This window comes from Cryptomeria japonica, chromosome 6 (assembly GCF_030272615.1).
Source record: "Cryptomeria japonica chromosome 6, Sugi_1.0, whole genome shotgun sequence".
NCBI classification, from domain to species: Eukaryota; Viridiplantae; Streptophyta; class Pinopsida; order Cupressales; family Cupressaceae; genus Cryptomeria; species Cryptomeria japonica.
The window spans coordinates 51,906,630-51,922,736 of NC_081410.1; the positions used below are offsets into that span (position 1 = coordinate 51,906,630).

Here is a 16,107-nt window from a genome sequence, read left to right on the forward strand (position 1 = left end):
AACTAATGTGATTCAGATTACCTTATTCATTTATGGAATTTGAATAGATTTTCCAAATGCATGAGATGGACTCCTGTCATTTTATCTATAAAATTCACAGAGATATCTATTAGCAAATCATGAGTGTCGTACTAAATCCAATCTAAAATTTTCTATGCCAAACCTGTCTAGCAGTGAATCCTAAATTACAATAGGGAAAATAAAAGAAACAGATTAGTTTAAATATATATTTTTCCTTTAAATTGATGAAATTCAATCAATCACAATTCAAATTACTCAATATTTGAAAGAAAATATGCATAATTTTTTTTTTTATGATCAAGCGTTAATCCATATGGATCCAGAGATAAAAGTACTTTATCAAACCACCAATAACTATAGCAAAACAAAACAAAAAACAGAGAACATTTTGTACAGTGACAATACTACCACATACAAGGTGACAGACGTGTTGTTGTCAGGATGGTTTTGAATATGCCATGGCAGTTCTGTTTGGAGCATGGTGGTTTTGTTTGTGGCATGATGATTGCACATGTAGCATGGCTTCTGATGCTCAAAGTAGTTTAGATCATTTAGACAAAAAGATAGCAATGACATGAAAGGTGTCTCTTCATGTTTCTTGACACTTGGAAAACTTTTAGTTCCCAAAAGGACACTTTTAGTAAAACCTATTTGTAGAAGGCATAACCTAAGAGGCAGCATGAGAGTGTAAGAGTGAGAATTGGAGATTTTTGGTGAGGAAGCAGAATATTTGCTAATTGTAGCCGGTTTTATTAAAATTAGTACATAATAAAGTAGAGCCAAAGGCTTAAACATAAGAGCCAAAGGCTTAAACATAAGAATCAATCAATCATCTTCAACATCATGGTGGAATGGGTTGAATGGTGTGACTTTGTTGGTCTAGTGTGATGGATGCTGAAGGTTGGTGATAGGATGATGGTGGATGGTGATGGGGTTGATGAAAGGATTGGTAATGGGGGTAATGCAGTTGATGAAAGGATTAGTGATGGCGTTGATGAAAGGGTTGGGGGTAGCAAGTTCTTTGGAGGATTGAGGAGAGGGACCTGTTTTGTGTTGGGAGAAGTTACCTTAGAGCTCATGTGAGTAACATCCTTATTCTACTTATTAGGGAATTTGTATCCAGTGCCTTGAAATCCTTGGTTTGAATAAGCATGAATGAGTTCAAGGATTCCTTATTCATGAAGGCCTAATCTTTTGCCTTGATAATTCATGGTTTTGCACATTCAATTTGCAATGGGATATATGTTATTTGGAAACAAGATGCAAACCCGTTGTTAGGTAGTTTGGAGCTGTTGGGATTTTCATTTGACTCATTTAGGAGGAAACCAAACCAAACAAAGGTAGTTGGGCCCATAGAATAGGTTATTGGTTCTTGGATGGGATTGATGGGGAATTGATAGTATTTTTGCACGTTCTTAGGATTAATGGGATCAATGTGGGCATTTTGACCTTGAGTTGGTCATACACAAGTTTGATTATGCATCGGATATGGATTTTGATGTTTTTTTGCAATGTGGGTGCATTTCCATTAAGTGTGATGTGGCCTTGACCAGTTAGCACTGGGATGCAATTTTGTAACTTCAAGTGTTGATAAGTGTGATGCCTTTGGATTTTATGAGGCTTATGGTTTTTAGATCTTATGGAGCTCAAGCATCATATGAAAGGGGCAGATTTCCTTTGCTGTCATGTCCCCTCCTTGATCGTTATATATATCCTAAGGAAGTAATTATTATTATTAATTAATATAATAATAATAACAAATTTCTATTTGAAATTTATTTATTTATTAAATGTATTATTTAAGTAATATCTATTACTAATCCTGAAATATTCAAATAAAAATAAACAATAAAACTATAATAATATAAATAAATAAATATGTTAATATATTTAATATATAAAATAATAAAGAAAAATATTATTAAATGAATGATTAAAAGGTTAAGGTATTTAATGTATTAAATAATAAAGAAAAAAAGTATTATTAAATTAAAATATTAATACACTATAGTTCGTGTGGAAGGGACCCGTGGAGGGATGTAACCCTTCACGGGGTATAAGGTAGAGGTCACCACGGGAGAATAATGGAGGAGGAATACGGGGGGAAGACTATGGGGTCTGGAGACATACTGTCCGGGAAAACATTACGGTATGTATATAAAGGCTGTTAACAATATCATACGATGGTATTGTTAATACAATCTAATTTGGTTATTACATTTAATATTAATAATACAATTTAATATGATCAATACAATATGACATGGTTAGTATACCACAATGTTGTTAATATATTATGGTGCTGCTAATTTAATATAATAACTGTTAACACTGTTAATGTAATACAATACATTAATTCAGTCACATATTAACATAGTGATATTGTTAATGTAATATAATATAAAGATGGCAAAATAACATAATGATGTTAATAAAATCTAAAGCTCATACGGTTAATCAAATCTGATATAATATTGCTAATATGGTAAGATATTATCAATGTATTTGTAATATCCCCACTTTGAAATAGAATTTAATAATAAATGATAATAATAAAATTAAAATATAAAATGATATAATTAAATATGATTAATAAAAAAATTAATTAAGTTAATGAAAAGTCAAAAGACATGAAAGGAAAAGTTGTGACTCCCTCAACAATGATATATAAAAGGGAGAAGAAAACCTCATTTGAGGGAGGGGATAATTTGGTGATGAGAAGTGCAGATTTGATTTAAATAATAAGTGCAGATCTGATTATGAAAGGTTGTGTCCCTTTCAAATGGTAGAAATAATGAAGAGTTACACTCTTTCAAAGGGTGCTAATGGTGAAAGGGTATGTCTCTTGCCAAAGGGCATACATGATGAAGAGGTGTGACCTCTCCCTCAAATTGAGAGATATAAAGGGAAGGAATCAAAAGCATCTAGTGACACCACCATTGATAATATCAGATCAGAATTGTTATCAAGTTACAGGAAGTAACATTTGTGTTCTTTAAGGTATGCCTCCCAATCTGCAGGCGACATCTACAATGTGAACTCCAACCGCAGGCTACAATCTGCATACAGGTAAGAGGGGTTAAGAAGTCTTAAGGTATATATGTGTGTGTACGTGTGTGCCACACACACACATATGCATTTTTTGTGAATACATATATCTCTAATGATTACTTATATGAATGTAGCAATAAAGATAGGAATCTATGTAGAATATGTATGTATATTTAGGATCATTAGAAAGATTAAAGAATATGTAAATGAAGAAGTAAATTACGGAATGGAAAACAGTAATGAATTATAAAATGTAATATTAATGTGATTATATGATGAAGGTTATAGGGAAGAAATTCCCTTAGCCTAATGGAGGGATTATGATAATCCCTGGAGGGCAGTATATACTGAATATCTATATGCATATATATGGCTTGGTTGACTAAGTTCATCCAAGAAGAGACGGATCTGGCCGGTCCCCTCTGAGGACTTGGATGATGGGATGCATCACCCAAGACAAGGAAAGGCAAGGGTCTTCCTTGGCTGGCTTGGGTGTAAGAGGTTATACCCAAGACAAGACTCAAAGGTCAGGCCGATCCCCTCTGAGGACTTGGATGATGAAGGCATCACCCAAGGCAAGGAATAGACAAGGGTCTTCCTTGGATGGCTTGGGTGTAAGAGGTTACACCCAAGATAGGATTTGAACTCATCTTCGATTTCCTGGAGGGCTTGGAACCAAGGGGTTCCAAGAGGGCGAGCTTCACGGTTGCCTAAGGACATCTTGGAACCAAGGGGTTCCAAGAGGGCAAGTTTCACGGCCGCCTAAGGACATACTTCCGTATGGCATTCGTATCCTTTTTATTAGATGAAATTATGATTATGTTAATTTAGTATTAAAGATAGATTGCAAATTAAGAAAATGGCTTATATATATATATATATATATATGTTGTATTCTAACAATTTGTTTTGCAGGACAATAATCTCTAACTAGTAGGGACATTACATTTGCCTAGCATTTTGTGGGAATGACAATGTTGGGGGGATTTTCAATATGCTCATTTTGGTAGGGGTACAACACAACTTCTCCTATTCATGCATAGGACTTTGATTACTTGCTAATAGCCCTCGGGATATCTTGGGTTAATTGGATGGACCAGACTTTTTTTATTGATTTGACTTTGGCTTAGGCTTTGCAAGTATGGGTGATGGAGGACTTATGCAAGATGGCCTTTCCAATTGTTTATTTGAGGTGTGGATTTGGTCAAGCACATCTTGGTTTTGGCTTTGGCTTTGGCATGAAGAGCCCCCTTGTGCTCTCAACTTTTTCTCAATGAGTGTTGACAAATAGGTCATTGGAATAGGAGGTTGGAGGTGTGGAGTTGGTCAAACATCTTGGTTTTGGCTTTGGCTTTGGCATGAAGAGACCTCTTGTGCTGCAACAACTTTTTCTCAATGGGTGTTGACAAATAGGTCATTGGAATAGGAGGTTAATTGGTCAAGGGATTGGGACCTATGGGGCTTGATGGATTACGATTAGGATTAATTAGGATGGATGGAGTGTCTTGTTGCAAAAATTAATGGAACACAATAATTTAATATTCTATTAAATAACTTAATTATTGCAAATATTTTCATCTCCTTATATAGAGATTGGAGAAGAAACTACTCAAACGGATAAACATTACATGACTCACTAAAAAGTGAACTTAAAAAATAGAAAGAAAACACTTTCTACTAAGGTGGCTTTATTAAAATTGTAAGCCTTTTCTTTTTTATAATTTATTATTATTCTAGCACCCCCCGTAAAGGCTTACTTCACTGAAATTATAACAAACTAAAAACACCCAAACCATGAATATGTCATTTTTCAGAAGCCTTTCTTTGTGATCAGACCAACATCAAGTAGAACTCCATCAAGCTGCCTCGAATCTTTGTAAAGGTGTAGCGCCTGAGTTGAATTCTCAAGGTCTTGGATTATTGTCTCCCCAAACTCTTGAATCATAGATCTTTTGAACCATTGGATGACAATCCATGTTGAGCTACTTCATTGAGCTCCATCAAGTTGTCTCATAACTTTCATAAGGGTATGATTCCCAATATTGTAGACTCCTAAACCAACTAGGCAACCATCCATTCTTGTTGTCTATACTGGCTTTCTTTGTGTCTTCAAAGAACAAGGCTTCTTTAAAATGCATAGAAAACTTCTCCTTCACATGCATTGACATGCAAGCTCATTTTGCATGAAGATTCCTACACGATTCTTTGAAAAAAACTTGCCCACACAAATAAAACCTACTTTTGATTTAAACTTGAAACCCTCACGAGTTTTTCAACAAGATTCAACTTCATTTCACACGACTCCATGCTTTGATACCTGTTGTGACGTTTTCACACATCGCCCCATTGCAAATGGGGACCCCCACTTTTTGCTTTTTGGGGTTAGCCCTTTTGGTTTTGTTGTTAGTCGTTTTAGTGTCTTAGCCTTTGCATTGGAGGGACTGAGTCAGGTGGATCTCCTCAAGAGGTCAAGACAATTGAGTGATTAGGGGTTATTTAGATCATTCCTAGGGTGTTTTTTGTGTACTATCTGGTTGCACTTCAAGTTGCTAAATCAAACCTTGGTTGAATGCATAATGTCCTTCTAGGTTCCATCCCTTACATTAAGGACAGAGTGAATTCGCCTTAAGAAGTCTGGAATGTCATCCTGATCCTCAAATGTCTTGAAATTTGGCTAAGTCTAGAATGTCATCCTGATCCTGAAATTTGACTAAGTCTGGAAAATTGAAGAATCCTCCAAAAACTAGATTTTGCATTATAACTCCTGGAGGTCCGAAACCACTCTCAAACATCCTAACAATATGTATGGAACATAACTTAAAGTATAAGTGACATTTCCTTTCTTATACTTAAATGTTATATTCCATATATGAATCCTGATGGAGAGACTAACATGTCAATTTTTCGCTCCCGACCCTTCCAAAGGGTCCAGAGAAAATTTCCTTATATCTCCCTTCTTGGTCCTAATTTGCCTCATAAACCTTATCCCTATGGCGTGGTTGAGAGAGTATTGAGGTGTGAAACAAAGTGAAGTGATGAAAAGTGAAGGATTTGAGCATAATAACAAATTTCGCTCCTGACCCTTCCAAAGGGTCCAGAGCGAAATTCCCCAAAAGACCTATTTCTTCACTAAGGACATCAAACAATGGACATTCATGGCAAGGAAAGGTTTCAAAAAATCAAGTCTAAAGCATAGATGAGTGAAAAAGGATGAGAATTGAGCCCAATTGAGCAAATTCGCTCCTGACCCTTCCAAAGGGTCCAAAGCGAATTTCTTCATAAAACATTATATCTTGCTCAAACCTACAACCTAACTCATTCCCAAGCAATTTTGAAGGCAAAAGACTTGTTTCTAATGATTAAAGGATGAGAAATGGAGTTTTGTGAAGGAAAATAAATCAAAATGTAAATTTCGCTCCGGACCCTTCCAAAGGGCCCAGAGCGAAATTCTTTTTAAGCTCCCGACCCTTCCAAAGGGTCCAGAGCGAAATTCCTAGCAAGACTCTCTATTTTGCCTAATGCACTAAAAGGACCTTGTTTTAAGCTAAATAGATGGCGAATTGACTTGATTATGGTAAGAGGAGATTTGATAAGTCAAGTTTGAGGTGAGTTGAGAGGAAAAGAAGTGTGATTTGAGCCTACAATGCAAATTTCGCTCCTGACCCTTCCAAAGGGTCCAGAGCAAAATTTCTTAAAACACTATTTTTCTCCTTGTTCAAACCAATATCTTTGTTCCTAGGACATGGTTGAGGGAGGATAGATATATACTTGCCTTAGAACTAAATGGAAGTAAAAGCAATGATGGATTTGAGGGTAAAAGACAAAATTCGCTCTTGACCCTTCCAAAGGGTCCAGAGCAAAATTTTATAGAATCCTCCCTTTGCTTCAAATTTGAACTAATTTTGTGCCTTGAAGCCTTAGCTAGGATGTCATCATGCCTTGGAAGCAATTGAGGGGGGAAAAGGTGGAAGAATTAGGCCTAAAATGCAAATTTCGCTCCTGACCCTTCCAAAGGGTCCAAAGTAAAATTTTTCCAAGCTCCTGACCCTTCCGAAGGGTCCAGAGCGAAATCCTTAGGAGGGCTCTCTATTTTCATCTAATGCACCCAAGAGATCTTGTTTTAGGCTAAATTGAGGGCAAATTCACTTGATGATGTAGGAAGATTTGAAAAGAAGAAGAATGGTGTCAAAATGCAAATTTCGCTCCTGACCCTTTCAAAGGGTTAAGAGCGAAATTTCCTAAAAACCTCTTTTTGCTCTTTGTTGAGACCAAGATCTTGGTTTTAAGGCATGGTTGGGAAAGAATTGATATGTATTTGCCTTTGAAAGGTGATTTAAGGCAATGAAGTGATAGAATTGAAGTTAAATCACAAATTTCGCTCCTGACCCTTCCAAGGGGTTCAAAGCGAAATTCCTTATAGGTCCTGTCCTTGGCCAAGGTCCAGAGCGAAATTTCTTAAAACATTATTTTGCTCCTTGTTTGAAACCAAGATTTTGTCCCTATGGCGTAAGATTGATGTATTCTTGCCTTTGAAAGGTGATTTAAGGCAAAGAAATGATGAAAATTGAGCTAAAATGCAAATTTCGCTCTTGACCCTTCCAAAGGGTCCAGAGCGAAATTCCTAAGAGGTCTAATGTTTTGACTAGGTCCTTGAGCAAAACCCATTCCTAAACAATTTTGGAGGCAAATGATTTGATCTTGGTAAGGTAAGGTTGAAAATGAGGTCTAATTGAGCAACTTTGTCCAATTTCGCTCTTGACCCTTCCAAAGGGTCTAGAGCGAATTTCACTATAGGGCCTATCCCTGAAAAGGATCTTGAGCAAATTTCATTCTAATGCCCTCTTGTTGATGATTTAAGGTGAGAAATATCATGTTAGAATGAATATATCATGTATACTTAATCATCCTTTGTTTATTTTGCAGATTAATAAAATCAAGATGGAAGAGGATTAGGCCAGGACAAGGAAGACCTATTCAAGTTCCATCATCATCAAGGACACCTCAAAAGCATGGAGGACTCAAGGTGCTTCTAAAATGTTGGAAGACTTCAAGTGTTCAAACAGTAAAACTAACCATCCTCAAAGATCTTCATCTGACCACATGGAGAAACCACAAGATATCAGACGAAGGATCTTATAACACTTCAAGACAAAGAAAGCTACTAAAGAAGGTGACTTGACCATGACTTCCTATCACCATAATGCAAAATCAAGGAGGCTTCATCAAACACATGGGAGTAAAAGGAGTGCATCATTCATCGCATCAAGGACGAAGGAGGATCAACCAAGGTCAGTTCAAGGGTACAGTGAAGAAGCATATAGTTTCATAAGAGTTAGTCAAAGATAAGCTTCTCATCAAATATCAAGAGATACAAGCAAGTACTAGACAAGGTGGCATCCCAGTCACTATTCCTCCAATCTGATAGGTCCACCTCAGCATGTCCAGATTCAATGTACCTGACTCAATAGTGGTGGCACAAACTTCGAGGCACCTACCCCTGTTTCCTATTGGTTCTCAAATATTAAATGTAATTATTTCATTGGCTAAAGGAGTTTGTTGTAACAAACCCTAATAAGGGTTTTTCATCTTGAAATCCTAGCCATTGATTCTAAGTCAATCAGAGCCATCAATTTGTAAAGGGCTCTCTATATAAAGCCCTGGCTCTTCATTTGTAAAGGTAAATAGTCGGTGAATAGTTAGAGATAGTCAACACTCAGTAGTGGTAGTTCAAGGGCAATTAGTTTTTAGGGTAGAGTAGAAAGAGAAGCCAAAGATTGTTGTCAAGACATTGTTGCAAAAGACATGTAAACTTCATTGAAGGAATGGTGAATTCTATGTGTCCATTCTACAATTTGCATGGTCTCTATACTTCTCAAATTTAATTTCATGTTATTAGATGAATGGAAGAAATTTGTATGATCAATGGTGAAATTTGTATATCCATGCTACTAGCGGTTTGTTGACTGCACACTTGCCTTGCGTAGTCAACTGGAATCATTCAACTTAAGCTTAACTTCAATTATCGCTTCTTCATTGATATGCATCAACCTGACGGTGTCTATGCTTGTAGTGGTGATCTAAACATCATAAAGCTATCCTTAGAATATCGCACTAACCTTGTGGAGATGATCATAGCATGTCAAAGCAAGACTTAGTTAGAGTTTCATCAAAGGTCATCCATTGCTCCTACGTTCTTAGCATTAGAATTAGATTCCTCTCCAACCCTTATCATTTTTTCCCTTTTTAAAAAATCAAGGATCAGTAAAGACCCACGTTCCAGTGATATCCAAAGTAAATCAGACTCTCAGGTCATCAACGTAAGTCCCTTTGTGATTCCAGCAAAATCACATCATACCACAAGAGCTTATCCACACGTAGAAACCCTATATATAAGAACCTTGGAGTTGCCTCGATTGATCCTTAGGCGAAATCTTCAGCATTCGGTGAAACTTTGTTCAAGAGAGGATAAGATACTTTGGTATTTTATTCTGTGTTCGCATGTGCATAAAAAACACATCAACAATACCATATTGCAAAAATTAATAGAACACAATATTTTAATATTTTATTAAATAAGTGGATTAATTATTACAATGTTTTATCTCTTTATATAGAGATTGGAGAAGAAACCATCCCAAATGGATAAATATTACATGATTCACTAAAAAGTGAACTGAAAAAATAGAAAGAAACACTTGCCATTAAGGTGGCTTTATTACAATTGTAAGCCTTATCTTTTAATAACTTAATATTATTCTAATAGGTCTAGTGGATGATGTACGATAGGGATTGATGGATGATTGGGTAAGAGTTTGTTGGGATGGATGGCTGTTTTAATGGATTAAAAGAGGGTAAGGGATGGAGATTAGGGCCTATGGCAAACTTTCTTGGGATAATGTCATTAAGGGATTCATTGATATATTTGTCTTGATCTACAAGATTATCATCATCATTATATTCATCTTGATTGACAAGGTTATCATCATCATCAAAGTCAAAGGGTTTGTTGGATTAGTTGAAAGAGAGTCTCTTGATTTCTTCGTTTGATTGGATAAGACTCTGAAAGGTTTGACTCAAGCAAAATGACAATGAAGACACAAGAACACCTTTGCTAGAAGAATAGGAGTGTTTGATTTTGTAGGCCCACAAAAATACTTTCACCTAGTTGTAAATATTATGGTCTATTGATCTCAAAGTGTTAATTTCTTTTGATCCTGACATTGTACAAGGGTGCAAGAGGAGAGCATATGTGGCCTACTAGTTCATTTTTGGAGGTACAATGTGAGCAACTTCTTAGGTCCAATTGCTTATTGGTGCATTACTAAGATCAAATGACCCTAAAGGTTCACTATGCCAGGCTTGTACAAGATGTTATAGGGATGTCCTTGATATTCTTGAAGGAATAATAGGTCTTAGTCTATGAAGCGAGGTGTATGTGTAATGGCTTGGTACTAGAGGGTAACTGTTGATGTGTATTTTGTACACCACCAAACACATAATAAAATACCCAAAAGGTACCTTATCCTCTCTTGATTAAAGTCTCCGAATGCTGAAGATGTTGCGAAAAGGATCAATCGGGATGACTTCAAGGTTCTTCGTTGTAGGATCTCTACGTGTGGATAAGCACCAGTGGTCGTTGTATATGCTGTTTCTTCAAGGGGCCTTACGTACTTTCAGAGAAAGCTTGTCCATGTTACTCTCTTTTCGACTGCAGGAACAGGATTTTCCTAATACTAACAGATTCTCAAAAAAATGTCAGAAGGATAAGGGTTTCAAGGAAGGAATGCTAATCTAATCCTAAGAATGACTCAATGAAGGCTAGACTTGGTAAGATTCTACCAATTTCAATATCGCCAAGAAATTACAACTCTATTGGAATTGATGCGATCTTCTAAGGTGATTCAATAACCTTCAAATCATTAAGGATATAGATACTATCATAGGGATACATATCAATACTTCCAAAATGATTGAAATTTTAAGCAATCTCAATATTTCCAGTTGACCACACAAGGCGTCCTTACAATCAGTAAGAAGCTAGTGGTTTGGAATGTGAATCTCACCAAAGATCAAGCACAACACTTAGTCCTTCAAACTTAAACTTAAATACTACTTCAACTGAGAGTGATTCAAGAAAATAAACAATCATGAAGATAGCCACAAGTATTGCAATAAAACACCATAACTTCAATATTTTATTGATCTCAAAGCCAAATAGACAACAATTGTTCAAAATTCTTTCTTCACTACTCAAGCTTGCTACACAATTACTTTTTCTCTCTAAGCTCTCTCTCTCTTTTTCTAACTTCTATCTCCCAAAATGAAAATGAGTGAGGGTATATATAGCATCCTCAAATACAATGAATGGCCCAGATCAAAAGAAGATCAACGACTGAGATTTTGACACCTAAACCCTAATTAGGGTTTGTTACAAAAGGTCCCCATTTAGATAAACATCATTAAATGCATAGCCAATAATTAATTGGCACAAATATCGAGGAAACATAGACCAATAGGAATTAAGCTGCCACATCATCCTATAACAACTTTTCATCTAGAATGTTGTTCCCTTTCCTATGCTCTTTCCTAGCATATTCAATGAATCTGGACACAATTCCCTCAATCTCAGCAATGGGAATTTGGGGAAGATTCTTCATTCGTTCTTCCAAGTGAAGGACTTGATCAAAAGCAGTGAGAAGAGCTGTCTCCCATCTAGGTTCAAGCTCTTTGGTCTTCTCAATCAGGAACATAGTAGTGAACATCTGATCTCGTTGCTTATCTGTGATGATGTTCTCCTCTTTGCAAAAGATGACTTTGACTCTCTCCTCCAACTCTTGGATGTCCACATCTGTCTCAATCTCGATCCGCCTGTCAAGAATGGTACATAACACCTCAAACACCTTATCTTGAATTGGATGAATGATACCTTCAACTTGACTGCATCTGGTGTTGATGTCTTCAAAAAGGACCTCCTTCATTTGGAGCAGAGCTGACCACTGTAGGAGATTATGGGTTCCTCCATCCATTATCTTTTCTTGTGCCAGAATCCGTCTTGATGTTTGTCTTATCACTTGTAGGACAGGAATGATAACATCTCTAGTGTGAGTGAATGCAGCTACAGTTATCATTAGATTATGGATAATCTCAAGGACCTGGATAGCTCGATGAACTGTCTTCATCATTCTTGTTGCAAATTCAACGGCTACCGTGTGGAATTTATCAATCCAAGAACTCATAAGTTGAACCAAGCTCTTGACCCTTTCTGCCTCGCCTATTGATTCAAGAGGGAGTGCTTGTAAAGGAGATACTGCTGGATCTTGATGTCTCAAGGGCTGATTGAGATGACTAAAATAGCTTCTCCAAGCATTGACCTCCCTCTCAAGTTTCTTATTCTTTTCCATTTCTTCTTTAAGTTTGTCTTTATGTGCTTCAAATGAATCGGTTGCTTCTTCCATTGCTTGCTCGGAGGTAAGTGGACCAAGCTCAAATTTTTCTAAGTCATACTCATCTGCAAGAGTCTCACCCTCATATTTGTCCACTATTGGTGTAGCTACTTGCAATTTCCTGGATCCTGTCTCATCTCTAATTACCTTGGACAGTCATGGCCTTCTTCTTTTCCATCACCTCTTGAGAACTTCCTATAAGGCTTTCTAAATCAAATACATCTTCTTCCTTTTCAACCACAACCACCCTTGTCAGTCTCTCTTTTAACCAATCCGGAATGGCGGATCTTGTTTCCCTTACTTGTATTTCTTTAAGCAGTGGTCTATCCTCTCGGAAAGGAGATGTCGCTTCATCTTCATTCTTCTCTTCATGTAGCTCATTAGTATCAACTTGGGGAGATTGACTCGACGACTGCTGAGGTGTCTGTCCCTTTTCTTGCTTGTCATTTTGTACCATGGATATCATAGACTCATCAATTTCATATACCATCTTCTCTTGATCTTCTCCTTGACTTGCCTTCTTCACTTGTGGGTGATCAGGATTGGTTTTCTGCTTCTTCCTGGAAGGTTCCCTTTTCTCAGGTCTTTCTTTCCTCTTTGAGCCCTTGGGATGAGAAGTATTCTCACTCACACTTGCTTCTCCTTCCTCTGGTCTTGCCTCCAAAGTGAATGTCATTGATACATTCTGCTCTTTCAACTTCTGATGCTGTACATCCACCCATCTGCGAGTGCAGGATAAAACGGGGGCCATCAAAGCTCTCAAGTCTAAAACCTCGGGCTCATTCCAATCTATCTTCACTTCTTTGTCTTCTTTCTCATAGGACGACTGGAGGTATCTACCGTTATCTTGGGCTTGATCGGCTACTCTATAAACTTTGCATTTCCTGATGAGATCTAAGGGTAGCCGGGAATGCATCTTTCTCTTAACCTCTAAATCACTTGGGAGATTCGTCCAAAAGTCCTCCACCTGAAACTCATGCTTGTATTTCCTACTGACTATCTCTTCCATGTAACCATGAGGATCAAAATTTTCCCGTGAGGCGAAGAATGAGAATGAGTATAAAGATAATTCCTTTTCTGCATCTTCAGTGGCTTGAGTATTAGGACATAGTTAAACTGAATTCCCCAGTATGATGGGCACGGGAATTCCATTTCCATGCTTATGTCTAGATGCCTTCGCATAAGCTGCCAACTGTCTAGTCACCTCAAGTAGCACTATCCTGTCTGTTGGATATCTTGGCAACATGTAGGGAGGTGAAGGACACCCCTGAACTCTGATGTATGTGAATTTTTGAAACTGGATGAACCATGCACCATACTTCTTCACAAGCCCCTGCGCATCCAGAGATAGTCGATTGTGAATCCCACCTTGCAATATCCTGGTAATGTTCATCGTGAAAGTGTCATTGACTAACTTGTAGTCACTTCTAGGTGGATGATGTAGATGAACATAAGAATCACAAACCCTCATTTCTTTGGGTCCTCTTCCGATCACTCCTTTGTGAGGTAGCCCTGCATACTCGAAACTCCTGATTGAGGCATATATAACATATGAGCTCATGTAGAATGATTTGGTGGGTCTTAGCCTTCTCAACTGCATGTCCAGACAATTGCTAATAATTCTGGCCCAATGAAGCATTCCTTTTCCTTGGACTATCATTTGAATGAAGAAGAACATCCACTTTTCGAAGAAGAAGGCTTGAGGAGCCCCTATAACTCGATTGAGCAAAGTTATCAAATCTCTGTATTCCTCTTGGAAGTCTATCCTATGTGGTGTATTGGGAATCTTGTTCAGGCGAGGCCGACTTTTGAGCAACCAATTCTTATTGATGAGATTCAGACAAGTCTCAGGATCATCTTCATAGATTGACCTCGCTCCTTCTAAGCTTTTGTAAATCATATCTTTATGTTCTGGAAGATGAAAAGCTTCGCTTATAGCTTCCTCTGAAAGGTAAGCTAAGATGTTCCTGTCTTTGGTTACGATCGTCCTTGATTGTGAGTAATAGTGGCGTGCACACTCGATCATCAGCTCATGACACTTGACGGCGGGAGAGAAACCTGCAGCCTTGATGATGCCACTTTCAATTATCCTCCTCGCAACAGGTGATGGCTTGCCAATGTAGGGGACCTCTCGAAACTTCTTCACATTGAAGTTTCCTAAGTTGGTGTCTCCGATATTACTCCACTTGGACACAACCCTGGTCTCTAATTCGTCGCTCCTCTGATCTTCCTTGATGAGAGCCTGCCGACTAGTAGCTCCCCCGGCTTTGGGGGTCGCCATTTGATGCCTACACAAAAATTTCAAAATTAGTCTTTAAGCATCATATCTTAAAGTGTAGAAATTAAGACTTCTTAAAGGGAAGATTAATGATAAATCTAGAATTCGTTATTTCTCAATTAAAGGAATCAAACTTTCAAGACTTAGACCTTTTTCTAAAAAAAAATGCTATGAAATTAAAACAAGCCTTGAATAAGAACTTCAAATAATTTGATTCCTCATACCTTCTCCTTTGAAAGCCTAACTATGAGCCTTGGTCAATGGAAGAAACAAGATCAGATCTTGCTGGATAAGGATTAAATTATAATCTTCCTTCTTGGATGAATTATGTCTTGACCAACCTTCAAAAGAACGTCACCTTCACTAGCCTTCAACACTTAGTAAATTCTGGAAATTTAGCCTCCAACACTCAGCAAATTCTGGAAATTTAGCCTCCAATCTGCTGGGATTCACTCCTCTAATCTGCTCCTTAAAATTCGCATAAGAGGTAATGAATGAATGATTTGAAATTCGAAGCAACACTCCCCCTTTATATAGGGCGCTCACCCTAATCAAGCATAAGGCCGACCTAGCAAATAAGCCTTAAAATAAAATAAAAAACCACTAAAAAGGAGGCCGACCTATTTACAAAGGCATAATAATGATTTTTGAGCGCTCATTTTGTATTTTTTTAATTCTTAAAATTAATTTTAATGCCTCCAAGGTGAATTTTTTTAATTATTTCAAGGCTTAAAAATTAATTTATTAAATTAAAAATGCCTTTAATTAATGCGAATTTAATTTAATCCTCCCAAATGTTTCGAATTTAGCAAATTTGGTGATTTAGTACAAACTGGAGAATATCAACGTTTGATCAAGGCCTAATGAAGTTTGCTAATGATTTCGCCTTGGACCCTCTGGGAGGGTCAAGAGCGATTTTCTCAATTTAGTCCTGAATATCTCATACCTTGACTCCAAAATCTCCTGGAGGGTGAATTCATACCTAATTAAAGTCTTGCATTTCAAATTTTGGTATTTCACAGGAGGAAATTAGGTGAAAATGTGGATTTCGCCCTGGGCCCTCTGGAAGGGTCAGGAGCGAATTTTTTATCCTAGGTCATAATCCACCTTGGCTTGATCATAAAACTCTTCCAAATCGATCTCCAGGGTCCATTTCCTTGTATCACTGAGTTGGCTCATCAAAATTTTGAAGGAAATAGTGCATTTAGGGGAATTTTGCTCTGGACCCTCTGGAAGGGTCAGGAGCGAAATTCACAATTGGGCTCAAAATGTTCATTTTCAAAGTTCAAAAACCTCTTCAAGGCACTCCAAATA

General features: G+C 37.3%; 1 protein-coding gene across 1 annotated transcript in view; it reads left to right on the forward strand.

The window, feature by feature from the left end:
* Nucleotides 1-16,107, forward strand: part of LOC131064234 (uncharacterized) — a 141,047-nt gene that overhangs the window by 109,426 nt on the left and 15,514 nt on the right. The gene's annotated exons all lie outside the window — the stretch shown is intronic.